The sequence below is a fragment of the Simochromis diagramma genome, unplaced genomic scaffold (assembly GCF_900408965.1).
Source record: "Simochromis diagramma unplaced genomic scaffold, fSimDia1.1 OVJJ01000802.1, whole genome shotgun sequence".
Taxonomy (NCBI): domain Eukaryota; kingdom Metazoa; phylum Chordata; class Actinopteri; order Cichliformes; family Cichlidae; genus Simochromis; species Simochromis diagramma.
Genome location: NW_024387492.1, coordinates 5396740 through 5423215, shown reverse-complemented (window position 1 = coordinate 5423215; position 26476 = coordinate 5396740). Strand labels below are relative to the sequence as shown.

The 26476-nt window shown below is 38.4% G+C and overlaps 1 long non-coding RNA gene across 1 annotated transcript; it reads left to right on the top strand.

The window, feature by feature from the left end:
* Nucleotides 1-25199, top strand: LOC120724953. Its single transcript, XR_005694024.1, has 3 exons — nt 1-1268; nt 5486-5493; nt 25183-25199. It is a non-coding gene; the product is annotated as an uncharacterized LOC120724953 (long non-coding RNA).
* Nucleotides 25200-26476: the final 1277 nt, after the last annotated feature.

Genomic DNA, 26476 nt, shown 5'->3' with positions numbered 1-26476 from the left:
GTCTGGAGGGGGGGCTGGAGTCTATCCCAGCTATCACAGAGGTAGAGGCGGACTCCACATGCAGGACCTAACCACAGGCTGTCATGGTACTGGATGATAAATCCTGCATTTTGTATTTTTGGACTATTTTTGGAATTCTTATGAACTGTTGAGCATCCTCAGTTTCTGGTTTAGTTGTTTAGAGTTCCTAGTTTTTCCTGCATTTTAATAGTTGCTGCATGTTTCACCTTGAGTTCTTGGTACCTTTGTAATCTGGTGTCTATTACTGTCCTTTGTGTTTTAATTAATCCAACTTTTCTAGTGTCTTTCTGTATCTTGTCAATTCTTCATGTGTTAGTGATTTTCTATTTAGTTCCTTCTTGTTTTATTTTTATAGTCACCTGTGTCATGTTTTGCATTTAGTTTTATTTACTTTGTCATTATCCTGATTGTTTTCAGATGTTTAGCTTCTCTAATTGCCTTCTCTGTATGTATAGTCTCTGTCTCCCCTCGGTTGTTTGTCATGTCGTACTGTTACCTATCGGTTGTAGGTTTCTTCCTAGATTTTCCTGGATATTTTCTTCTTTGCTTTGTGGTCTCAGGTTTTCCTTAGTTGTGGATTCTATGTTTGTGACATTTGATCAGGGCAAATAAACAGCTAACCTTTCATTTTGAGCTCTGCCTCTTCACTAACAGATAACATAACTATGATATTAGCTGTGTTATCTGTTAGTGACTATGATAAATATGTTATAACTTCTTTCTAAGATCACAAAAAGCAAGTAACAAAATCCAAAGAAAATGCAAAAGACAAGGAAGTCGCTACACACAACATGGTTTAAAAAAGGTTACATTTGTTTTTAAAAAAAGATTGTCTGACAAAGACACAGTTCTATACACAGAATATGCACAGTAGGGTTGATTGGGGGGGAATGAGAGAGCTGGGGAAATGAGACGCAGGTGAAACTAATTAAGATAATGGCAAGAAGTCAAACTAAATCCAAACACAGGAGAAAAGTGGCAACCAAAGTAAAATAGGAAATGAGTCACTGGACCACTAGAAACAGAAGAATTTGACAGAGGAAGATAAACTAGAGGAAACACAAAGGGAACAACTTAATCCTAATATAAGCAAAAGCTGGAACCACTGACTAAGACTAAAGTACTAATGAATCTACAGAAAAATTAAAATACAACTCTTACGAGCCGGCTCAAAAGCCACAACATAAATATGGAGACTAATACTAGAATTTCACCGAGAAGAGGTTTTATTTTAAATTACATAACAAGTTGGCTAAAATAGCTGGTACCACTAAGACAAAAACTGGCGAGCGTTTAAGAAAGCCTGCCTCAGGTATGCCTTTATCCACACCTGACTAGGTGTGGTCAATAAACAACAGCTGAACACTCTTGCACTGCCACTGCAAAGAGATTAGGGGCTGCAGAGGGATGTAACACAACCAAAAACCAAACAGAGAATAGTAAATAACAGGAATTTAAAAGTTCAAAAACTAAAAACTCTACAAGAAATGGTGCCAGAAATGGTGCCATGATGGTTTCAGCTGACATTTTCTTATTTATGTAAGAGCAAAGGATGGCAAAGAGGAAGATTGCAGGAGCTTGCAGGAAAAAGTCACCTATGGTGCAGATTTTGATTATGGCCCTATACATAATGAACCATTCAGTTTTTGAGTGGTGAAGTCACTTAAACCTCCAGCCATCCAAGACATCCTCTTTCATTTAAAGAAAAACAAGTGCATTCTAGTTTTTTTTTTAGTATTTGCTCATAACGGTTGGGCAGCAAAAGGTAGAGTAGGTTGTTTATGAATGTGAAAGAGTATGACTCAATCACTCCCTTCTTCAGCCTGCGTACCAAAATATCCTTGGGCAAGAGACTGAACCCCGAGATACTGAACTCTGATGTATCCATTGGAGTATTAGTGTGTGGCTACTAGTAATTGCTTAGGCATAATGCTTGTGTGAATTTGTAAATGGTGCTCGGCGTTAGAAAGTGCTCAAATTGAGTAGAAAAGTGCTGTGTAAATACTAGTCCATTTAACATCGTCCTTAGATTTAAATACTGGCTGAGTTTTGTGTTTGTGACCTGTTTTTTTCTTCTTCTATGTGGTTGGGTATTAGTGCCACAAAAAAGGTGCTATGATATATGCTGACAGTGACATTAAAAAAACATCCAAGTCATTCATTAACTTTGTATCATAGAATGGAAATAAGTAGTCTATAAATCGAAAAGCAGTGGGGTAAGACTAGCAATCATACACTTTCTGTTCGCCACATTTATTCACATTTATGTTATCGGTATCTCTATTGACTAGAGACATCTTTTAAAAGAGGTTTTTACTTTCAATCAGTATAAATAAAGCACAATTTTCACATAATTCCAATTTAAGTATTCACTCTTGCTTCACAATGAAGAGGGAATTCGAGCTTTGTGGAGGTTTTCTATTATTTAAGAAACAGCAGGGAACATATTTGCTACATAAAGAGCTTTGACACATTCCTTTGGTGGTGAAATATATCCTCATACTTTTGCCTTGAACGAAGCACTTTGGCAAAAATCATTTGAGTAGCAGCCCATGGGAAATCTATCTTGTCATTTTTTCCCCATTCCCTCTCCTCTGCCTCAGAGTGTGGGAGGCGTGCAGAAGAACCTTGCACTAATGCCTCTTGCTTTCAAATGAAAGCCCATCGACTGGGGATGTGTCCTCAGTTCATTTGCTTGATATCTAACTCAGAAGGAGGGATGGGACGTGCAAAGATTAGTAGACAAGACAGGCGTGTAGCAAGGGGATCTGTCTGATTCTGTTGACTCTGTGGGATCCCAATAGGCTGTGCGTATACAGAAACGGGGGACGGAGGGTAGAGACGGGGCGGTTGTTGATGTTTGAAAACATACACACGAAAAAAGAAAAAATAAGATGCAAAGGCACTTACACACAGATAAATATTTATATGCACTTGCTGCAGCTGCTGAGCAACATAATATAGTTACAGTCCACACTTATGATAAACTACTAATTTTAGAAGTAGCACTGTGCATCATATCTGTAGAGATAAGCAGATTTACTTAGTAGGGCTGGCTTTGAAGCCTTAACTTATAGAAGTATGCATGTTTGTATATGTGTGATTCCCGCATGTGTGGACGTGTGCATTTGTGTGAAGAACAGCTGTGATACTATATGATCCATTTGGGTGCAGGTGGCACATATTGGCCAGATTTGCTTGTGAGTCGTGTGATCCCGAGCACAGCTGCGATGTGGCAATATACTCAGCACTGAGTTCAGCCACGACTATTCATATATCATCCTCACAGTTGGAAGATCCTGTCATTTGCAAAGATGTGCTCTGGTAACTGGCTCATCTTCAGACCCTCTTGTGTGTCATGTGTGCACTCAACACCAAAATGATGCCTCTGGGGACCCTTTCGAATAAAAGTGTGACAGTCTTCTGCAGCACCTTAACAACGAACCGATTTTTTAAATGTGTTATTTCATTCAATTCTTCCACTCAAAAATGTTTTCCCAGTGCTTTTTAAAATATTTTTTCATAATATTAGAAATTCAATCAGTATCACAGTTACATGGAGGAACTAGATCAGGGGTGGGCAATCTCAGTCCACGAGGGTCGGTGTCCCTGCAGGTTTTAGATCTCACCTTGGGTCAACACACCTGAATCACATGATTAGTTCGTTACCAGGCCTCTGGACAACTTCAGGACATGTTGAGGAGCTAATTTAGCCATTTAAATCAGCTGTGTTGGTTCGAGGACACATCTAAAACCTGCAGGGACACCAGATTGTCCACCCCTGAACTAGATGCATTTTGTGCATGTGTGAATGTCAATGCAACTGTGCAGATGTGTGGGTGGTTTTTCAGGGCTATGATGAAAATCTATGAGACGGGAAGAACAAGCCCTTTATTATTTTCTCACAGAGATTTATGCGCAATCTTGCACTGAAGCTCAGCAGGGCCTGAAAACGGAAGCCAGTAATCGCAGCCATGGATTTAGTACAAGAGTCGAAAGGTCAACAACTTCTCCATTGAAATATGATGGGTAACCTAGACCAAAGCAGGACATCTAAAATCTCAGGCATATTGTATTTTTGTGTCCGTGCTGACAGCAAAAGCCATCATGTGAACTAGTTGGCTCTTCATTTTTTTAACATTGTCTAGAAATATTATTGAAAATAATATAAATGAAGTCTCGTACACCCCCCCAAATCATTTGTAATATGTGTCTGTATTCATATTAGCAGTGCTCTCCTTCTCACTTACTACTCTTCCAGTAGTATATTTTGAAAGCCGCCGGGACAATTACTGAGTCACACTGACATGAAAATGTAATTAGAATGTAATTAAATGATAATTAAAAATGCGATCATAATAATCCCAGCGGGATCACTAACTCTATATTTGCCATCATGTGACTAACTCGAGGACCTACGGGGCGTTTTAAGCCACATGCTGGCACTAGGGACTGTTGCCAACAATGCAATTAACTCTAAAGAAATTTCTCTCACAAGACACACGTACACAAAACTGCTACACGCAAGTATTTCTATACTTATTTAAATACATACATATATGATCTGATAATTAGATCACGATTTGCATGCATATACTGTATTTGTTACTATTTGCACAAAATGAACAAAGTCCATTTTTCTATAGTTTATTTTTAATAGAGAGAGACAGAACCAACAAAAAAAAAAAATCAACAAAAAATACAGAAAAGAACACATTACATAAAACTTTGAAAACATTTAGACAACTAAGAATGACCTTTTTTTTCCACAAATCAAATACTATACTGTATAACTGTGTAATAAAGTGTTTAAGAGGTACTAGTAACTAAAATGTTACGTTTAGGTTAAACCATGCACAGACATCCAGATCTTTGTGCATGGTTTGTGTTGTACTAAGCTGTCAGGCTAGTTTGTTTTTTATCTGGAGCAACCATATAGGTTACTTTCTGATGAGTTAAATTACAGTACATAGATTTTTAAAGTTATTTTTCTTTCTTTGAGTTTGAGCACAAAAAGAACTTGATTAGGTTTAAAGTAGATGATTTTCATTGTCATGGTTACAATTTTTAACAAGGTTCTGGAGTAGCTGTTTCTGACTCAATATACTTCATTTTCATGAAAGTCGAAAGAGCAAAAAGGTCTAAATAATGGATATTAAACACTTTAAATCACAACCAAGAGGCTATTTCTTCTTGCATTAATATCTTGCCATGCAGTTTCACTATGAATCTCATATTTTTGCATACACCAAACACCAAGTTCTGTATCAGACTGATGGACTTTTATGTGGCGATTCTTCCCCTTCCTGTGTGAGGATAGTTGGATCCCCAACTATGACCTACAGAGCAGCGATTTTGTTGTCACAGGAGGGAATGTTGGTCAGAATAGTCTTGTATGAAGCCCTTAAAATGAGGGAACAGGGTTGAAAGTGGTCCAGAGGTGCACCATGAGACAATTTGAGAGTAAGACTGGTCAATTTTAAGTATGTTAAGTATGTTTTGGGGAAAAACAAATGTGGTTTTTGCTATTTATAACAAAACAAAAGTTTTTGCTATATATAACGATATTTGCATAGCCTCATCTGTAATCACTCAATCGTGCAGACCTGGAGACTGGTCAAAGAGACCATGGCAACTTCTGGTCATGAAAAAAATGTTTATTTCCCTACTGATTGGTCTTTGGTTGCTGGAGGTTGGTCACAAATAGTGGGCAGCACCAAAAACCTCCTTGTGATTGCTTTAATCACATTCCTGTGATCACCTGAAGTTTGCATGGTAGACTGACTTCATTTATTTACTCCCTGAACTATTCACTGATTTTCAACCAGTAGCTTGAGAGCCTGTCATATAAATGTGTTGACAGAGGTATAGAAGACCACAGAAGAGTGGAGATGTGTTTCCAGTGAAAGAACAGCACCAAACATTTATACCATCATGTTTTCTTGGTTTTGTTTTGTTTTTTTATGACTCATACCTCAGACAGTCAGTTCAGACTGGCTGATGTACAGAGTGCAAGTTGTAAAAAGAAGAATATGCTTCAAAATATATTTATGGACTTTTTTCCCTTGTTGTTTTTTCTTCCTACCTGACCCACCCACACCCTTATCTCCCAATGGACAGTTTTATTTACAAAACAGACAACTGGCCAGAAACTACATATCTCATCACTGCATTAAGTTTTACAACAGAAAAGTTAAGCGCACTACATTGTCTCCCTCGGCTCAATTATAGACTTTACTTGGACTCCGAGGGGTGATGTGTTGACAGCAAGGCCTTGAATTAGCGGAGGAAGTAGTCCTTTCAACACAGCACATATTTTTATCCTATTCTTCTCTATCCATATATTATTCATCACAACATATAACTGTTAGTCTGCACAACACTGCTGAATCACTGAATATGTATGTCTTTTGTTTTCTTATGTGCTGCTTAAAATGTAAATCAGCAACCTGTGGATATTTCAGGATATATTTAAATTTAAAACATCATTGTGAAGCATGCCAAAAATACCGTAGGCTGTTATTTTTTACACCAAATTATTTATAAAAAAGTCACAAAATGACAGTGTGTATTCATGTCCAGGTTAGCAACTGATAATAATATACTCAGACAGTCTTTTCGCACAACCAGCTGCCTTTCAGCTAAGTGGAATACAAATGTAGAAGTTCAAAACCGTTTGTGCCTTGTTTTTTAATTTTTTTAAATTCCGACCTCATGGCTTATCATGGCTCCTAGCATTACACTAGGAGCCATGTACCTAAATCTGTCATCCCAAAATAACAGCAGCAAAGTTAGTTTTAGTTTTTAATATTTGCGACTTTTTATATACACTAATAAATGTGTACATCCCTGTGCTAAAGTTTTGATCCACCTCTTATGGTGTTTCCAAGGAAACGGACTCATTTTTGAAAGTGGTCTTGAGCAGTATACGCATTAGTTGCTGTTTTTCTGAAAAGTAATGCAGCATTTTACTAATGTTAAGCCACACTGATGTATGAGCCATTCAAGCATCAAAAAGGCACCTTACTCAAAGGATGAACCAGTGTTCTGTTTATAAATAAGAGGCAACTTCTCAGAAGTTCAATTTTAAATTCTCCCTTCGGACACTTTGTTACTAGCAGCCTATCACAAAAAACATATAATTTATTCCCATTTCTTCAGTTGAATCTATGAAAGACGTTGAAGACAAGAGAGTTAGCATAAAATAGCATTTTTTGCACTAACATTGGATGTCAGGTGTTGAGTCACTAAGCTAAGATTGTATATAGTTTTTGCCACAATAAAAGTATTGTCACAGCATTACATGATCCACCATGCAATGTCAGCTGGAAAACATGTATGGCTGCATGTAAATCGCTGCAAGTATTTCCCATTTTACTTAAAAAAAAACCCATAAAAAATAATGGGTGGTTCTGGCTTTTGAGGCTTTTGCACACTACCATGGATAGTCATACATGGCCTTTGGTTTTTGGGACTATTTATTATGATTGATGCTTTATTCTTTACCTTATTATTATTATTTACATTAATATTACTGCGTAAAACTGCAGTCACTATACAGTTTAAAGGATTTAGCAGTGGATACTATAAAAAAAAAATAAAGGTACTGAGACATTTAATCATTCCATGCATTGTGTTATTACTAGCTTGTAATAATATATTCTTGTGTTTAATATATAAACTTTGTCATACATTGGGTTTTTGAAAATAATGCTCTTCTGTATGTATTCACATTGTATTAGCAGCAATAAAAGCATGAAGCAAAGCGGCTCGCTCCATCTTTAAGAATTCAAGCATGAAAGGATTAAGCAATTACTATATACCATAATTATTTGGTTCATTAATCACTGCTGAGTCATGACTGCCTGTTTTTAATACTCATATCCCAGAAACGATTAGCTCATAGCTCACAAAATAATAGCAACCATGACATTCTAAATGGTTATCGGTTTTGTTTGCCCAGCATTTACATTTTACACTCTAAAAGTAGAAGAACCTCAAGGATCCTGTAGGGGTTCAGTCACAATTGCCACTGTGAAGGAACCGTGTTGATTCAAAAAGGTACCTTGAGATACTTCTCAGAAAGGTTCTTCAAGGACTCACCTTGTAAGGAAGATGATTTCCTTACTAGTATCACTTGTATTGTAACTAGTATAGCACTTTAGGAGGACCTTTGCACTTTATTAAAAGCACTTTAAACAGCACTTTATTTAGCATGGTGCTTTAAGCATAGATTTGCACATCAATAACCATTTGCACTCAAGAGGTTTAATTATATATTGAATATTTCTTGAGTATTTTAATAATTAGCAGGTAGCCTTTTGTTCAAGGTCCTGCACAGCTGCTCCTCATTGAGAAGTGTGGTGGTTGTCTGTGAGGAGGAAAGAATTGTTACTGCAGCAAATAAGGTCTACTGTTAAGTATAACGTATGCAAATATCTGTGCAAAGTCTAGAGGTAAGAGTGTTGGTGCAAAGAAGTGCTGTGAGATTACTCACCTGTCTTTTCTGTGTCCTCTCCAGGGTGTTTGGGCAAATGTTTCCCCGGGGTCCAGACACTGTTTAAAGGTTCCAGAAAGGCCAAGAGTTAAGGGAGTGTGGGGAATCTCTGTACAGGGTTTTAATTCTTTTGCAGTAGGGTTAAGGTGTAAGGTTAAAATGTAAAACATTTAATTTTCAGAGAATGGTCAAATGTGTGTATATATTTAATTAGATTTGAAAAACTCACCTGAGAGTAAATAATGTTTTGATCCGTAACAGCTGAGAGTATTAAAGGCTGCCATTTTGTCATTGGACAGCAGAGTGATTGCTGTTGCTGTTAGCAGCTTGACCTGTCATTGATTGTCATGGCGTTAGTTATCTGTGGGCAAATAAACACCTCTTGCTTCCACCATACTTTGTCTCAGTCTTCATCTTCACTGTAAACATGCTTAGTTTCATCATTCTTTTATTAAGTCTGTTTTATATTTTTGTTTGGTGGCGTGGTCAGACCTGTGTCACAGAGAAAAAGCTCACTGATTCAGATAGTGAGATGGTCCAGTGGTCTGAGGTGAGTCAGTCCTGTACTCTAAACAGGTACAACAGATGGCTTTATCAGTTCTTAAAAATGGTTTCCATCCTCTATGGGGACGGAGGTTTCTAGTTCCAAGATGCAGGACAAAGATTTCTAAAAACAGCTTTGTCCCTGTTGCTGTCACTGAATTCAACAAGAATTGTTTTTGATTTGATTCATTTTGTTTAGGTACTAAATATGTGTTTTGTCAGGTTTCATTAGGTGTGTGTGTTTGTGAAGGGATACCAAATGCTATCATTTTTCTGTAAAGCAAAATTACCCTTTTAGCAAAGAACAAGTAGCTCTTGGAGAGCACTGAGTAAAATGTTGGAGTATTGTCTTTGGATTCGGAGAATGTGTCTGCAAAGATAGTTCAAATAGCTTCGGCCAGAATCAGCCAGATATTGACATTTATATATAAATGTACATACTATAATATGAAGGATGTGTGTGTTTTATATTATAGTATTGTTAGATAGTACTCATATGCTTGTCAGTGTGAACAGTGAGTGATCAGGGAAAAGAAAGTGATAGTAAAAGGGATCAACGTAATACAAGAAAAATCATGTTTGCCAAATCCAAGTGGTGCTTTGTTAGTGTAGGCAATTGCTTTAATAGTTGGACACACATATTGGCATGAGCTCGAAAGGGAGTCAAAAATGTGGATGGTGTCAGGCATTGAGTAGCTCAGCTGGGATTGTATACAGCTTGTGCCACAACATCAACTTACTGCCACTTACCTGCTCTATTGACTGTTAAACAACAGTCTGTAGTAACAATGGAGCTTGGAATGTGGAACAGCTCAGGGTCTGCACAATTTGGTAGTAAACAGGATCTGCCTCATTTCACAATCTTTAAACCAGTATGGCTACTGGAACAGCAGACAGCAGTATAGTTTGCAAAATGCACATGATGATTATTTTTCATTGTTTAGTCTGTAAACAGTCGAAAACTCAAGTTTAGAATTGAACAAAACAGAGAATAGAGGCCAGCTGGCACATTTAGGAAGCTCGGTCCAATAAATCTATGGCACTGCACTTGATAAATGGGCTAAACAAAATGTAATGAAAAGTCTTTTCAACCTATTCTGTAAAAATCGACTTATTCTTTAAACCTTTAAAAAAAAAAAACATCTATTCATGGAAAACCATAAATAAGTGTAAATGTAATAAATATGGCTGCTACTATTTCATATTGCCTATTTGGTTTTTAGAAGTGCAGTTACATACTGTCATTCAGGTGATCGACTTTCATCAGGAGGCTCTGCAGTGAGACCGCAGAGTGAGTTCCACTTCATCTATTTTTTTATTTTATTTTTTTACTTTCTGAGTCTTAATTTTGTTCCAAGATTAGTCAGATTTTGATTTTACAGCATAAACCAACACACAAGGAGCACCTGGCCCTGAATGGATCCCTGTTTTTTGTTTTTGTTTTTGTTTTGGGGGGGGGGGGTTTGAGAAAAATTACCTTGGGAGACCTTTTCATAACACGCATTTACAACAGATAGAACTAAGAGCCATGTTTCCATGGTAACATAGATGGCTAGAGTAACCTCTTAGGGACACGCTGCTGGGGCTTGCTCAACCCCAGAATACACTGCGTTCTTTTAATTGCTTAAGGCACCCAGAAACCAAACAGCGCTCTCGAGCTGAAGTGACTGGTTGATTAACCAATTAAAAAATAGATTAATGATGCCAAAGTTCAGCTTCTCAAATCTGAAAATTTTCTAGTTTTCTACGACACTAAAGTCAACATTTATTAGTTTCTGACAGCTTGTTAGAAAACACACATGCACATGCACACGCTCGCACGCACACACACACACGTGCACACACTTTGTTTGAGCATATTAAACTTTTTTGCTTCCTCACAGTAAGTAAATGATGAAACTGCCTGAGGTTTTCCTTTTCTTTTTTGACACAATTTAACAAAACACTGCCTTTAGAAATAGTCACAACATCAAATGAGACAACTGACGATAAATGAACTGCTTCTTATATAGCGCTTTTCTACCCTACATGAGCACTCAGCATTTTATACAATATGCCTTTAAGCACTTTTATCTATGCATAAATGCTGTCTAGCATTCAAACTCTGATGGATGTATCGAAGAGCAACTTTGGGTTAGTATCTTGCCCAAGTATATTTGGCATGCAGAGTGGCGCAGGGAAGGATCAAATTACCAATCTTCTGATTAATAGATGACCTGCTCTACCCCCTGACCTGCAGCCACAATTAAGGTGTTACCACTAGACTTATGAGCTGTTCCTCTACACATGTCAGTAGACCCTAATGATATGGGGGAAACTTGAGGCTTCTTGGAGCCCTGGTAGTTAGGGTAATCCAATCTTTTTTTTGGTAAGAATGAGTGATATTTGCTGACTTTTGACAAATAACAAAAAGTGGTTAAAGTAGTGCTAAAAATATTGGGTCTCGAAAACTGCCATGCTAAGAAACAGAAACCACAATGACACCTTGGAAGCTCAGGATGTTGTCAGTTGGCTTTTGCTGCGACTGACTGACAAGTAGAAGAAGTAGTCCTGTCATATCAGGAAGCCAGTATTTTGTTTTTTCTACTGTAGCACTCTCCTCTTGTCTTTCCTAGTGATTCTCCCTTAGAAGGATTGAACTGCTTCAAAAGGCACTTCTTAGTCTTTTCATAGAGTTGCCTAAAAGAGAATAAAAGCAGCATTTGTGTTTGGTTTATGCAGTCGAAATACTAGAACCTGTTTGCTGACACATTTGCATGATCAGCGTATCCTTTATCCCGGATTAAAAATTTGATTGAGGATTACCGGTTTTTGGGCACGTAGCAATTCTAGTACACATACAAACACACACACACATAGAACTGCATAATGAGTCTTAAGTTCATCCTTCTTCTCATTTTTTTCATAAAAAACAATAAGTTGCACAATATCAATAGTTTTTTTTAAGTGTCTGTAGAGGGTCAACCCACCAATGAGCTGCATGTGGAAGAATAACAGAGGCAAATGTAAAAGTAAACAGCTGCAGGTGGTGAGAGTATTAGAGGAGATTATACAGGTAGCAGGCTGCGAGGCTGCCCCAGCCCCATTAGCATCAATACCTTCCTGGCTTTGGAGCAGAGGTGGCGTGCTGCTCCTAATCCCTGCTTCTGGGGCTCCTAACTCCACTCCAGATGTTTGGCTCCACTAAGCTTGACTTCATCCAGTGCAGGGTGATAGAGGCTTAACTTCCCTCTTTTAATGCTGGGTTATGTGTGTGTGTGTGTGTGTGGCAGCAGCATAACAAAATTAAAGTTGTGTGTTTATTTTGTATTTTATCCGGTGGCCCTAAGGGGGAAAACACAATAACTGTTGAGGTTTATGAATTAGCTGGCTGAAATTTGGGGGAATCAAACCTCCCAGCAGCCTCTCCTCCGTGTGCGTGATTTCCTGTGTAACACAGTGCTACCAGATGAATGCAAAATGCCACATGAACATTTGTTCCAGCATTTGACAATCTGTGCAAACCTTTTCACGCGGCACACAAAGTGCATTGGTATAGCTTAGAGCAGGATTTGTGCTGACTTGTTTATGTCAAACAGGGTGGCGGTAAGTATTTAGCTTGAGTGAATTTTAATGACACCCTTATCTTTCACAGCGGTGCTACTTATTTATTTTTTAATAGAAAGACATTCATAAAGAAAAGACACCAAGGGAAGAGAGGTCTTCAATTTTCAGGATTTCTCTCTGGTTTTAGATTGATTGCCAATTAGATAGGCAGACTCTTGGTTCAAGTTTAGGGACAGGTATTGAAGATATTGACGCCCCAGGCCCTCTCCCTTTGCTTTTGTCTGGTATTTTTGATAGGGTGCATTTGTGTTACAACGGGGGCATAGAAATGAACCGATCTCTTATTTGCACTCCTCTGTTCTCTCGGAGGGAGCTGCTTTTTGAATGCTAAACAGTGTTGCTATATCTTCAAAAGGCGACAGTGGATTGATACCCCTGAGCTACAGAGGACTTTTCCATCAAGTCTGGGATCAATTTACCTCTGTGCCCCACCCAGCATCCTCTATCTGAAAGTGAAAAAGCAGACCTAATTTCAGATCAGGATCCAGGCTTGAAATTTACTGAGAAATTTACTTTTGTTCAGTTCTTCGGAGGTCGTTGATTGCCTATTCAGAGCAGACTATGCATGAAGAAAATAGGAAATTGCAGAATGTGTTTTCATTTAAAATGTATGTATTAAAATGAACACCAATTCAAACAAGCTAAATTCTGTCTCTGACGTATTTCACAGTCTGTAGAAAAAATGTAATGTAATAAATAACTGTGGCTTATTAATTACAGTATTATACTAATAAGGACTATAATATTGTAATTTATGCAAATGATGATTAGTGACTATTTGAACATCAGCATTGAAGTATCCATATTTTACAGTATGTTCAGCCTGATTTTTTATTACCATTCTTTGCTACATTGAGAGATTCACAAAGATTACTTGAACATGTGTTTCCAGCTGTTGGTAAACTGCAGTAAACTAATGACTGCAGTATATTTCTAAGTAACCCACTACGGAGTCTGGAAGTAGCCCCTGCAGAAAAAAATATTCTGAGGCCACTTATGCTGTGTGAAATACCATCACACACAAGATACAAATTGATAAGATTATTGCATTTTGATTAATTTGTGTATACATTTTGGTCATAATGCTTTCTTTCTAACTATCTCATACAGGTCGTTAGGTACAGTAAAAACAAATACATGCAAATATATTCAAAATCTGTCAGAAACTTGTTGAAAGCTAAAAATTATATTGAGACAGAGAGAGAGAGAGAGAGAGAGAGAGAGGGAGGGAGAGACAGAGTTGTACTGTTTTACAAAAAAGTAGAAGAAAATAAAGAAATAAAGACATTACAGTCTCTGCTGTGTGATTAAATGTTGCTGAATGAATGCTAGAGGTATTTCTGGTCTTTACATTCACATTTCTCCATAAAATGAACTGAAACTCAATGTCTCATAGTTACTATTTAACAACATAAACCTAAAGGTTACAGCCCCACAAGTGCTCCATGTACAACACAAATCCCTATCCTAATGAGTACACATGTGATCTTTCTATTAGTATTTAGGTATGAACACTAAGTTGACAGCACGAATCAAAGGTGAAAACCAGCACAATAAAACTTTAAAGCGATTGTCACAGTGATTCTACTGTAGAAACATGAGCAGATAGAAACAGAGGCTGCACCCTGACTGCTCATAACTTTGTTACCTGTTGAAGTTCAGGGTCTGGCAGCTGGGCTGGCGTCGGTATTCACTCAGCTTTAACATCACTCTGGGTGCTTGGCTAGCTTAGCATTGGCATGCTGTCTGTGCAGATGCTTGCAAAGTGCCAAAGTTGTGTTAGCAGCATAATGCGATTGTTTCCATCCTGCATGCAGTTTGCAGTTTACCATCACACGCTTGCCTTAGGATTAGAATTGAACTTTATTGTCATTACACATGTATAAATACAGGAAAACAAAATACAGTTTGCATCTAATCAGAAGTACAATGTAAGTGCAATAGGAGCATAATATATACAGATAAAGGTAGCATAAAAGGTGGGAATAGTTATGAACAGAGCAATGAAAATAAAGACAATGTCATATCAACACTGTAGACTGTGTCACTATTTTCCTACATTGGCACATGAACTGATATCATCTGATTGTAACACAAGTGGAAGTGGAATGGATAAGCAGAATCGATGACAGGTCACTCTCGTCCATCATTTTCTCCACTCCACCCCTATAGCACACTGAACATCTATAGTAACACAATATCTGCTGTCATGTGTTTCCTGAAACCTTTCCTACAAAGTCGGGTGGCTAGGTGTATTTTCAGTGCCACACCTGCTACTAAACAATCATAGAAATATTAAAAAATAAAGCTATATGAATATCATGGGAATGTGAAGGCAGCGATCCTACGTCAGCACCATGGACAGCGTCACGGGTTCCAGACATCTAGCTAAGGCACTGATTGCCTTAGCAGTGACTGCATCTTAGCAGCAGAGCGACAAGTGATAAATGCAGTTTATTTTATAGCTCGGTAATTTAGATTAGTGATAGTCATGGCTTAAGGGAGACTGCACCCTTATGCGCATTCATAGGCATGTTTGAGATGTGTGTGAGCGAGAGTGACAGACAGGGTCGGTAAGAAGGTGGAGTAGTAATTACAGCCTCGCTTTTTACAGGCATCTTGTGTTTTTAATTATCTGAACTCTGCTTTGTCAGTTTCTCTCCTTCTGGACCCATGGGCTATTGGTCCACCCACACATCACTAACATGTTTCACACTCAGACTGGAGGACAGCAAAAGACAGATGGTTTTGAATTCACCTTAGGAGTCTTGATCCAGGGAGTTCAAAACCATGCATATCTTTTAAATCAGTGCGTCAGGGAGTAAGGCTTGTCTGTTTGGCTGTCTTTATCCAGCAAAGCATGCCCACAAATCAACCCAAGCGCACTCACAAATTAATCAAACACGTTAAAAGATTGTATCTCACGCAAGTGCTCCGTGTACAAATTTGCCATAAAATATAGAGTGTTTTCTCCTCTGTGGCAACATCTGGGCTCTATACTGGACTTGAAATATATTTTTAAAGAAGAATAAATCACATCTGTAACTCAACTAACGAATTAAGCAGGGTAGAATATTCAAGTATCTCTTGAATTTGCGTACGACTTTTAGGAGGTTGATGAACTTTAGAGGTTTTCTAAACCTCTTCTGAAGGAGTGGGTTCAAGTGGGTTTTGGAGAGGCCACTGAGTAAAATAGTTTTTAGAGTAAACATCAAACTTTTAGAGACAGGACAACAGCAGAAGGTGTGTTTTGCATAATCAAACACTTGAAGGAAGGAAGAGACAGAACAAAGAAAGAAGAGATGACTAAAAGAGATAATGACCAGAACCAAGACCAGAACAGGAAGTAAATCCAGGTTTTATTTCTCAGGGACAGCTTAGTGCACATCTTAAATATTTAGATGTATATAAATATAAGCTGAAAAGGCACAAAAATATGCATGGACAGGCTGGAGATCCTGGTTTTCTTACTTTATTATCACCAGATGGGTTTTATAAACACACTGAAAATGGTGTTTAGTTTTTACAAATGCCAATGATGCTGATGTTTACAACCAATCATATTCAACTGTAACACAATGGTATCCTAGAACAACAGAAAGTATAACTAGACCTTCTCAATATTTCTTATTTTTTGCTATGAGAAGAAAGTCGTGTGCTTTGTGGAAGGGAAATTCCTGCTTATCTTTCACAGGCTTTCCTTTTCATAGAGGTTGTTCAGTTTACTCATGAGAAGCCATTGTGACAGTCAGTATTGTAGCTCAGACAGTAACAAAAAAAACTCCTTTACCATTTTTGCACTCTTCTGCTCTTTTCATGTTCTCTGCATCGCTGTATTTATCTCATCTCACCCTCCTCAGTGACATTTGGAAAATGCTACTCACAGCAATGGTGCATTTCTTAGTTCAGAGACTCAAATCTGATCTGTTCTTTGAAGTTCAGTCTTTGGAAAGATTGAAAGGAGAAAAGAAAATTTAGGACTCATTTGACAGTCTGCAAAGTAATTATGTTTTTTTTCTCTCTTTTTATTTGGGTGTATCTCAAGCCACTTCTTTGTTTTTCCTTGCTGTTGTTTGGAAGCTGTTGATGCCTTGGTGGATATGCTGCACAAATAAATCATACTTTCATAGAGTAAACAAAAGCCGAGTCATGAGACAAAAAACAGGCTGGATGAAAGGAAACTTTACCCTGTTTATGCTTGAAATTCCTGAGAGCACTTGACGGAAAACATTTTCGAGACTTTGACTGTTTATTTATTTATGTTCAACAGGTAAGAGACAAGACAAGATGACAATGAATGTTCAGTGTTTCTTAGGGGAAATGAGACTATAGATATAGGCAACGGATGTATTACATTTGTCTGGTCTTCATTAAGAGCTGAATAAATGGATTGCATGAATTACTTTTCAAAGACAGAGGAAAGTTTGGAAGACATTGCTGAAAAGTATTCAGCGTTAGAGTCCAAGGAGGCTCTTAGGAGGAGATAGTTTCATATCTAGTGCTTTAAACAGACTTTGATCATAAATAATGATAAATCATAACCTTCATTGCCAAGAGTTGGAAAGTTCCATAGCCTACAGTAGGCTAATTAAATGACTATAACAGGGAGTTAGCTTAGCCCACAGCAAGTGGATAACTAGATACCATCTGCCTCTCTCCCATGGTAACAAAATCCACTTTTTAAAAAAAGTACACATTAGTTTGCTATCGAGGTGCCATCAGACAAGTGTTGTTAGTTCACATTCAGACAGAGGGTGGCATGGTGGTACAGTGTTTAGTGCTGTCGCCTCACAGCAAGAAGAGCCTGTGTTCGAATCAGTGATAGAAAATTCTACATGGGAGGGCAAAGGAGGGGCAACAGGTCTGGGCAGGGTGGCACATACCTCTTCAGCAAAGCATGTGAGAATCCCCTATATGGAAATGGAGTCAAGAAAACATCCACAAAAACACTTTAAGAAAACAAATCTTTTGAACAAACAAGCAATTTTACAAGTATTTTAAGGACATGAAAGTTGGGGGGCCACGGCTCTCAGTTGCTCCCCTTTGCCCCCCTGCAGATCCGACCCTGGTTTGAATCCATTCTGGGACCTTTCTAAGTGGAATTTTTGTGTTCTTCCCATGTATATGTGGGGCTTTTCTAGGTACTCTGGCTGCCTCCCAGAGCCAAAAGACATGTATAGCATTAATTGGCAACTCCTCCCAGTCTCAAACCAGAAATCTTTTTCATGTTAGGAGAATCTGTAAACTACTATATATCTAAATGTCTAAATCTTGGCTAGAAAGCAAATGCTATTTGTTACAGTTTTCTGTTATTAGGGACTTTGTTCAAAAGTGCATTACTCAGAACATTACCTCCTGGCCCATCGATGCTAAATGATTTCTTGCCTTAAATGTATAATACACTTGATTGGAGTGTTTATTATTTTTCTTACTCAGAGTCATCTTTATTTATATAGAATGAGAAATTGGTTTCTGAAGCGTCTGAAGTTGATGTCATCGTCTTGTTTTCCCTTCTCCCTCTAGAAGAACACGGATTGGTGATGAGAAGAGCTGATTAAAAAGCTATAAAGCTACAGAGGAAGAGGGAGAAAAAGCGACAGATTATTTATGACAATGAAATAGAGACGGTGAGGGATATTGCACTGGGATCATCTCCTTGTGGGCGGACGTCCTCTTGAGTATTGGTTTTGATAGCTGAGTGAGAGTTTACTTGGAGAGACACTCGTGGCTGATAATGAGTAATGCAGTCAATATTCTCGTGACAGATTAGACCTGGATACACAGCAATGCAGCGCTGCTCCAGCTGCATGCTTCAAATGAAAGATCTGGCCCAGGGGATCAGTTGGTCATCTGTTGCACGGCTCCCAGAGTTTGTTTCCAAAGCTAATCAGTCAAGACAGATTGAAGTTCCAGCCGACAGGGAAAAATGCCATTAAATTCAGAGTTAATGAAAACAAAGCAACTCCCTCTCCTTACGTTCTGTCCTCTTTGCTTGCTGTATTTATAGAGAAAACACATAATTAATTTTTAACCAACTGACAGGCCAGCCAGATTGCTTTTGGATCATAAAAGCAGATACAAGTATATCAGGTGAAATATGATATCATCTGGATGAACGTCTTTCTCTTACAAAGAGTAAAGGGAAAAACTCAACAAAAACTGGAAAACAAAATGTAACATAAGCCGACACTTGAAGAGAAATTTTGGGTGAGATTTAAATTGATTCAATTTCAATTACGGTCATGAGTGCCTTAGCCCATCCTGTGCTTTCAACCTTCTGATATCTTCTTAAACGTCACATGCCTAATATCTAGTAAGTTGGTACAGATGACCAGTCTAGAGCGTGTTCTGTGCATTTCCACCATAACAGACTGGCGGCAAAAAAATAGCATCATCGCAAGAGCATAAAATTGGAACAGTGGATGTTTGTGGGTATGAGAGAGATTATTGCATTCCAACAATTAGCAGATGTAGCCCATGATTTTCTTCTCATTCAAATCACCATAAATCCTGCTATGTAATGCTAAACTACATGCAATTGTTTCTGAAATGACACCCAGACTAAACTGTGCATGCCTGTACAGGGTCTAAATTCTCCACATCATCTAGGCCAATTAAAGTTTTTATGTTTTCTGTCATTAACAAAGCAACTTCCCATCAAGGGTAAATGACCCGCAGTTACAATTTGAATAGTATCTGAATTGCAAAACTGTATCCCTCCCATTGTATCCCAACTGTGGCTCTTAAAAGCATCAATGAGCTGTTATTTAATTATAATTATTATATAAATAATCATGCAAAACTTATTATTACTTATTATTTATGCTAAGCCTTTCCAATCTCACATGGGTCATACACTATATTGCCAAAAGTATTTGCTCATCTGCCTACAACTTGAGTGACATCCCATTCTTAATCCATAAGATTTAATGTGATGCTGGGCCTGCCTATGCTGCCATAACAGCTTCAGCACTCCTGGGAGGGCTTTCCTCAAGGTTTAAGAGTGTTTATGGGAATTTTTGAGCATTCTTCCAGAAGTGCATTTGTGAGGTCAGACACTGATGTTCAATGAGAAGGTCTGGTTCGCAGTCTCCGCTCTAATTTGTCCCAACGATTGTTTATCGAGTTGAGTTCAGGACTCTTTGCAGCCAAGTCAAGATCTTCCACACCAAACTATCTCATCAATGTCTCATCGGTGGCACTTTCAAAGATTCAAGATTTAAAGTGTTTATTGTCATGTGTCACAAGAGAAAAGGCATTTCTCTGTGCAATGAGATTCTTTCTTTGCTGTCCACCCACAGATGCCGATGCCCAAAGCCGACCTTGCTTTGGGCACTGGTGCACAGTCATGTTGGAACAGAAAGGGACCATCCCCAAACTGTTCCCACAAAGTTTCGAGCATGAAATTGTCCAAAATGTATTGGTATTCTGACAGAGGAAAAAGTTAGCAGCATGGAAATTTCATAACTGGACATGTTGCACAGGTGGCATTCTATCGTGGAATGCGCTGAGCTTCTGAAAGCAATCCAAATCTTTTACAAATATGAAGGTGCTTGATTTTATACACCTGTAGCCATGGAAGTGCTTGAAAGACCTGAGTCCAATGATTTGGATGGGTGAGTGAACATTTTTGGCAATATGGTGTGCACACTTTACAAAGAAAACAAAGGGTCTTCAAATTTTAAGACACTGAATTGTACACCAAGCTAATGAGAGTAATGCTGGCAGCTCTTAATTCTGAAATGGCTCAAATAACAGCTGCTCAAGATTGTAACAAATCTTAATTTCACAAGTTGGCTGAAAAAAAATGAACTTTTTGTTTAATTTAGTGAAAAATATTAAATTAGAGACAAAAGAGACAAACAAAAATGAACTGAACTGAGCAGAAAATTATCTGTATGACCACGTTTTCTGCTGCTTCAGACCAAACTTATATAAACACCAAGTAAAAAGCATCAAGAGCAAAATAAGCATTCCTTGAATCTTCAAAAGAAAAGGAGAGAGGGAGCTGTGTTTTAGTGCACAACAGGATTAAAGTCGGCATAAATGCTGAGCATATTTCAGGCTTTGATATGAGAGGTGAATTAAAACTTCAAGAGTACGAAAGTGGAAGTAAAACCCTCACCCTACTGCTGTGGGTAGCTTTTCATGTTTGTTCCTGTATTTGAGGTTTTGCTGAGACTAAAAAGAAAAGTTTGCCAACCTTCCAAATCATTTTTTATAGCTGCCCTCTACAGACCTCTGAAAACAGCTTCAGCATCTGAAGATTACAGTAAACACACCCTCCCTTTGAACACCTCAAAATATTACCCAAAATATTTTCTAAAATATTTGCTGATGCAGCAAACCCAGAGCAGCTCCGCACTCCACCTTTTCTTACTCTTCGTCTTTGCCTCCCATTAAAGTAACATGTTGAAATCACAATATCTTGATCTCTGTATAAATGAGAACATGGTGTGCTCAGCAAGCGTCCTTCCCAACATGAATCCAGACTTTTATCTTTAAAAAACTTTTGTGTTGTTCGCCCACACCCCTCCCAGCACCCACATCTTTTATACAAACCAGCAGAGTCCTCTATCCCAAAGCACATTTTTAATACATCAAAAACATCAGAGGCACTCCTGTGGGTGACATTATATCCATAACTACCTGTGCAACATAGGAAAAAGTTTTTAAAGTCTTTTTCCTCCTTAGTGGGTATAAGAAACAATGTGGTCCAATTCTCTAGATACAATCAAAGAGTTCTGCTTTTAGAGCAGGCAGATGAACAAATGCACTCAGACAGAGGATTTGGGACTCCTCTGCCTTTGTGTGAAATATTACAGACCTGATTGGAAGTGACACAGCTATAATTCAGCAGTGTGAGAGGAACCATAATTCAGTGAGAAGAACACACACACACACACACGCATGCATGCACGCACACACACACTCACAGAGACCATATGGGCACTTCTAAGGTACAGATAATTTTCTCCTGTTTTACTCAGTATATCTTTATACAGCAAAATCACTTAGAATTTTACAGCCTTCTGGCAGGATGATAAAGAATGGAAATAAGAAATAATAAACAGCAAATATAAAAGGCAAACAAAAACATTAGATGATGGATGGATACTTACACAACGTTTGGTGATGAATTGGACTAAAGCGAAAGAGGACTAGTGTGTTTTACCCTTTAAGCTCATTTAGATTCTTTTTTCTTTTTTTTTGCTTTGCTTTTTTTTTTTTTTGTTAGAGCTATGAAATACACAGTTGATCTTAGAGTACATTGTTATTAAGCTAGACTATATGGAAAAAAATCTTTTGTGGCTGATGCTAATGTCAGAATCCAAAATGCATACTGTTAAATCCCAAAGGCATCAAACAGAAATCCAGATCCAAAAGGAACAGGTGCTGAGACAAAGACTGAAGGGAAGACAACAGTATTTATACACAAAAAAGTAATCAGGGAATTGAAGGGTAAAAAGACAACCAGACTCAGGTATAGATAATCAAAGACCATTAGACAGGATGGGTAAGTAAAATTAAACATAACGCAATACAGACAAATAACTTCAAAATAAAACAGCAAGTGAGAAAAGTAACCACAAGGGGTAGTGAAGACACACAAATAAACTACACATAAAGGAACCGACACAGGAAGATGAGGCAGGATACAGTGCAGGAACTTTCTATAACTAGAACTGAAAACTCAAAATGCTAGAAATAACTGAGAATTCAACACCAAACATCAGATGCAGCTAGGAGTGAAAGACTCACAATAATATCAATAACCTAAAACTTAAAAAGAATAACTCACAAAAGCAGAACAAAGCCCACAGCTATGCAGTCTGCCTTTATAAATGTTTGTGAAAGAATGGCTTGTTCTAAAGGGCTCAAAGTGTCCAGGTTTGGTAGTGTAACAGGACACCACCATCTCACCAAGAAGTTCTGAAATTCTTTTCCTCAGTGATATTCTACGATCAGCTGTAAGTGGTATTATAGCAAAGTGGAAGCATTTGGGAACCATGGCAACTCAACCATGAATAGGAAGACCACATAATGATAAGGTGCATATTGGGTAAAAGTTGCCACTCTGCTGACACACTAATGCAGAGTCCCAAAAGTTCCTCTGACATCATGATCAGCACAAAAACCGTGTACCAGGAACTTCGTGGCAAGGGTTTCCATGACCCTTGCCACAAAGGCTCATGGTCTTGTAGGTGTGACGTGCAAGTGCGCCAGTGTGTTTGTCGATCTAGTGTATGTTGTGATTCAGGGCATTTTTACAACCTTTTAGATGGACTTGCTATTATGAAACAAAGGCACTTTATGTGCATTCAGGGATCTACTTTTTCTTCATTATAGTAATACAGAAAAAGACGGACACCATGCTAATGTTCTTCTAATCTCCTTGGATTAATTAGCTTGTGAAATAGGCCAGGCCGTACTGAGTTTCTGGATTATGTTGAAAGGAACATAAAATAATGATTTCCTGTGAGTATAAATAATACATAGCCCTGTGTTGAAATTCCTGAACACAAACACATGTACACTTGCAAGTGCAAACACACACACACACACACACAGTGGACTAAATCACTCACGGAAGCCGCTCTGTAGAACATTTAGTTTGTGAGTGAAATGTATTTCCCCAGAGTGTACATTTTAGATGTAGTTGGGGGAAATTTCTTTAATTACTGCAACCCTGAAGCAGTCTAACCAAAGCTTGAGAGGTTGTATGACTAAAGCAGGAGCAATAATTCAACGTAATATACTCTGCAAAGGAGTTAAATTGACACAGGGGATGATTTGTTTCATCCAGCTTGAGCTCGATTTGCCTGTAATTTTATTAAACTTGAATCTTGCTTCCAAATTTCGGTAGTGTCAAGGTTTAATTTTGCTGCATTGTGATGTAATATCCTGATCCCAGAACAGCACACGTCACTATCAAGTTCCTGAAAACACCTGTCCCCCTCTGTTCCGGGTTTGTTCTTTCCTCTAATCACTGTCTGAAGATGGAAACTTAAAAGCACAAGTTGCAAAGCTTGGTCATTTTAAATCACATATGGAGGCAGTTAAATCATATTATAATAATGAATCCTTTTATCTCGATGACTCGGATAAAGGCTTAAGTAGATACATATACCGTAGCTATTCGGTAGAGTAGGAAGTAAAGCGGTGATGATTGAGAACAATTAGACTCTCACTGAGCATGTTCTTCCTTGTCATAAAAGAGACTGACTTTATTATTCTGGGTTCTTTTTCATTCTCACTTACCATTTGAAATAAAACTCACAATTGTCACAAATGCTAAAGTTTTCACTTAAAGCGTTTGCCTCTACTTCGTAAACCATCCAGCCAGTTATTACTCAGACTCTAATTTCCTGCCCCTCCTTCATACTTATTCCCCTGTACGTCACTCTTCTTTTCTTGTGCTGAAACAAAATCTGGCTATTAGCTCTTATCGTCTCATTCTGCAGACAATAGCTGCACTGAAATGAGTTCATGGTTCATGGTCGCTGTGCTTTTAATCACAACCCTGGACATTAGCCATTAGAGGAACCAACAGCTGTGCTTACACCCACCAAGCTCACAATAAAACCCAGATGGCTATTATGGGAGGTTCATTTGGCGAGGCTGAGGTTACTAATAAGGCTCTCTTATTAACATGGGGGATCAAAACAGGGCATTAGCCGGGATATGGAAGATAGTTTCCCTATCATTTTGACAAGCAGGATTATCCGGCCTTCAGCAGACACCCAAGAAGACACACAGGCGCTGAGTGTTGTAATTATCTTAGGGCTTTTGCCTGTCACATGTTCTCCTTATAGCAAAGACAACAGTGAAAACATGGTATTACATACAGATGGGGACTGAATTATTAGGTGTCCTATGACAATTTCATTTTTGTAAGTATTTCTCAAGCAAACTTTTATTTTGGATGCTTACATTATTTTTACTTTGCACACATAAACAAAGTTATTTCATAAAACCTAAAAAAAATGCCAGGGTTAAAATTGTTAGCCCCTCTGATGCTAATAGTAAATTGTGTATCCTTTTTGCTGGATAACAGCCTGTAGTTGTTTGTTATAGTTCACACTCATCTCCTGATCGATCGCAGCCCATTCTTCTTCTGTGAATCTATCAAGTTCCTCCAGATTTGATGGCCTTTTGGCATTGACCTTGGTCTTTAGTTCACCACACAGATTTTTAATGGGATATAATTCATCATTGGGGTTGCTGTCGTACTGGAAGATGAACCGATGGCTGAGACCCAGTTTTGCTGCTGACTGCTTGAGGTTTTCTTTCATAATCTTTATAAGATTCTCAGTTCCAGACACACTGATGCATCCCCACAGTGTAATCCTCCCACCACTGTGGGTGAGGGTTGTCACCTCTCCCTTCTTTCTCTAAACATAAACAGCAGCTCCAAAGAGCTCCAGTTTCATCTGATCTAACCAAAGGACATAGTTCCAATACGCATAATCTCACTCCAGGTTGACCTTAGTTTACTTCAGTCTGGCTTGGAGGTGTCCCTTCTCCAAAAAGTGTTTTTCTTGGTCTGCTTTGAGACAACAATTCCCAACATGGCTAAGTCATTCACTGGTGTCCTGGCAGTTATTTTGGGAGTGTTTAAACACGTGTCTCAGGCTACGTCCACACTAATGCATTTTCATTTGAAAACACATAATTTTCTCTCCGTTTTGGCCTCCCGTCCACATTGAGATGGCGTTTTCCTCTAAGGAAAATGCAGTGTTTTTCAAAACGCTCTCGAAAACGAATACATTTAAAGACTGTGCTTATGCGTCGCAGTGTGGACAGCGAAAACGGAGACTTTGGAAAACGATGAGGCATGTTAGTCATATGATGCAGTCATGTGACCAATTAAACAAAGATAGCGGAGGGCAGTTGTTTGCTCTCAATTTTGACAGCCCTATTAAAGATTAATATCACTTTGTACATGCTTCAGATGGCTTTTCTTCGAATTCTTTAATTCGTCCCGTTTCAATGTGGACGCGGAGCGTTTTCAGACGAAAACTCAGTTTTCAAATCTATCCAGGCTAGTGTGGACGTAGCCTCAGTAGTTTCTGTCCACTGTCTTTGCAGTCTTACACTTCCTATGTGTGCCAGGTTTGTCCTCATCTGTACATATAACATCATTATATTAAGACACAACATTTCCTCAATTTAGCTGTCTAAATAGCACAAGACCTCTTAAGGTGCCCAGTTGCATCAGGCATCAAGATTCTATACTGAGTCATATAACGCTATATTGAGTGATATGTGAGATGGGGCCTGAAAAGATCGGACATAGATATTGGTCTTGGTGAAAAGGAGCTCTGCCTGAGGTTGCAGTAATGTTTAGGTGGTTGGTACAAAGCGGACCAGGATCCAGGTTTACCGAGAGAAAATGGTACATACCATTCTTCTTATGCTGGTTTTCTTCTTTCCATAGTGCATCTTGCTGGCATCTGTTACTCAGGTAAACAACTATGTTCCTGATCAAACCATTGTCCTTACTTGTGCTACCCATGTCCTACCTGGAATACTCCAGTACTTTAGGTCACGTCACATTCTGGATACCTTGAAAGTCATATGTCAGAATGAGTGAGGAAAAACGGGATTTGTTTTTTTGTTCTTAACAATGAATAGCCATTCAGGCATCCCTGGCAATACAGCATGATACTTATTTTGTTGCACTTAAAACAGCACTGCAGCACCTTCATGGATAGAGCCTGGTCAGTACTCTGCATGTGGCTTATTTAATTAGTCACAAACACACAACAGTGACAGTACAGATTGAAAGTTTTACAGTTTTACTAG